Source organism: Amblyomma americanum, chromosome 4 (assembly GCF_052857255.1).
Source record: "Amblyomma americanum isolate KBUSLIRL-KWMA chromosome 4, ASM5285725v1, whole genome shotgun sequence".
NCBI lineage: Eukaryota > Metazoa > Arthropoda > Arachnida > Ixodida > Ixodidae > Amblyomma > Amblyomma americanum.
In genome coordinates this window covers 3595611-3598212 of record NC_135500.1, presented here as the reverse complement: position 1 = coordinate 3598212, position 2602 = coordinate 3595611, and positions in this window count along the sequence as shown.

The window sequence follows — 2602 nt, the reverse complement described above, 5'->3', positions numbered from 1 at the left end:
ACCTACAAACGAGTGGTACCGCTATGGGAACGAAAATGGCGCCAAACTATGCAAACATATATATGCATAGCATTGAATTGGAGTTTATCCGCTCATATCCGACAAAAACGGCTTTTTACAAACGCTTCCTAGACAACATATTCATGATATGGACGAAAACAGAGGACCAATTCATCCAGTTTATTTCAGCATTTAACAACGTACAACCAAACATATGTTTCACACACCCTTACTGCACCAGTCAAATTAATTTCTTGGACGTCTCAGTTCGAATGGAGAAGGGTACCTTAATCACCAGTGTCTATAGAAAGCCCACGGATAGGCAACAGTACCTTCATTACAAGAGCTGCCACCCCCACGCCACTGCAAAACTTCAATTCCATATTCCCAAGCCATCAGATTCAAACGGATCTGCTCACGACCAGAAGACTTCGAAGAAAATTCTAGCCGTATGCGGGAGGTTCTGAGGGACCAATGCTATCCGGCCTCTATTATTGATGATGCCGTTACGAAAGCGGAAGCAACAGATCGTAATGAAATGTTTGGGGATCCCCCATCAGCAACCGCAAATGAACACCGCTCTAATCTCGTCTCAACCTTCACAAACAACCTTCCTAATGTCAACAAAACTCTAAAAAAAGACCTTTCAACATAATCGAACAAAACGATCGACTGTCAAAAATTTTTCCAACAGTTCTACGGGTTACCTACAGACTACCAGAAAACATACAGAATTATGTAGTTCACTCTACTGTCAATAAGGGAAAGCCTGTGGTTTGCCTACCTTGCAGGAAGAATCGCTGTCAAGTTTGCCAGCACATGCGGATAACAACACTAGCTCAAAGTACACACTCTAACTTCAAACACTCCATCCGTGAAAACTTGAACTGTGAGAGTAGTAACGTAGTATGCATGCTCGAGTGTGGCGATTGTCAGATGCAATATATTGGCCAAACCGAGAATTCCTTCCGAATTAGATTCAACAACCAGGGCGCACACCAGATCTCTTCCTCTCCTCCCCCTGTCGAAACACCTTTCCCAGGAAGGTCACGAGATTCAAAACTAAACGTTAGGTTGCTACAGAGCGGCTTCCAAAATACCCGTGAGCGTGAGCAACGAGAATCCTACTTTATATATAAGTTTAATATTGTGCAGGCCGGTATGAATGAGAACACTGGTACTCTCTCCACACTTCAGAGGTCAGAGTCTTAGCCCTACTGAAATTCACAGCACCCAGACTGCATCGCCTGAGGTCATGCCAATTTGCGTGCTTGCTTCCACATGCCGCCCTTCTCCTCCCCCTGCCATTCTTTCATGCTCATGACCAGAGAAAACAGTTGTGACAGCAAAGCATATTGCCTATTCCCCCTCAACTTTTTATATTTTTATATATTTTATTTATTTCTTTTTCCTGCTTTGCAGATAATAGAGCGTGATGCTCCATATAAGGCAGTAACCCATTGCAATAACGCACACTTGGGCGATTTCGCACCTTCGTTCCCAATTTTCTTTCTGTTACTCTCCCCTCTCTCTCAGTTTTTAGGAAGGAGCCCTCTTCTTGTCTCCGCGACGGAAGGCGGGCGGAGGCACCTTCGACGCATCTTCGCCTTTCGTAACTTCACTTAATTGAGGTCTCCGTCGTTTTAAAATTTGCTCGTGGCGGGAGGCGTTCCGGAACGACGCTGACCTCCGACGCCGCGCGAATGCAGAAGCATCTATAGCTTTGCGCCGGGATGCAGGAAACTCAGGCGCCAGTCGCCGCTGAGTAGATAGAAAACAGTGCCTTCCACTGGTTCCATGGTATTGGTGGCTGGCCCGGGGTTTGCAGGAATGTACGAGGGGGCGTAATATCCCGTGAAACTCATAGTAAAGGTTTACCTCGTCGGCACGTTGTTGTATTGTAGATGCAAGATCGAACGACACACCGGAGCGAGCGATGTCATGCTGACGCCAAGTTTCCTCCGACCCCCCTCCTCTACTTTTCCTGCGTCACGTATACGTGGTGTCAAGCAACATGCATGTGGCTGAAACTGAAACTCTGAAGAAGAGAAACTGAAAGTAAGAGAATTGAATTTGAAAATAAGAGAAGAGAAACTGAAACTGACGCACAGTTCATTACCTGATGGACACAACAGTATCACGTATTACTTAACGTCTTCATAAAACCGCTGTTTCTTCTTCTATCACATTACCAGCATTAGTATATGTTTGCTATTAATGACACCCAGGTAATGAACATGATATACCAACTTAAGTAGTGTTGGTTCTAGTGTAACGCACGAATAATTTATAGGCATGCCTTTGTGTATACATCAGAAATTAAAATGTGAAGCAAGCCTTGAAACTGCCTGTGCATTTCTCATAAAAAAGGAAAAAAATTATCTTGATTTCATAGCATGCGTGCCATCTATATCAGATGTGATTGTAATCTTGAGCTATAACTTGAAATGACCCATGCTGGCTGCCATCAAAAATCACATTTTTAATTGTTCAACAAACCTCATAACTCATTTCTGTCACGAAAGGAATGAAATGCTTCACTTATGTCTCATTGCTTTGGTACAGTCATGGTTCGTTCATTATGCAATGTAAAATCTGATTT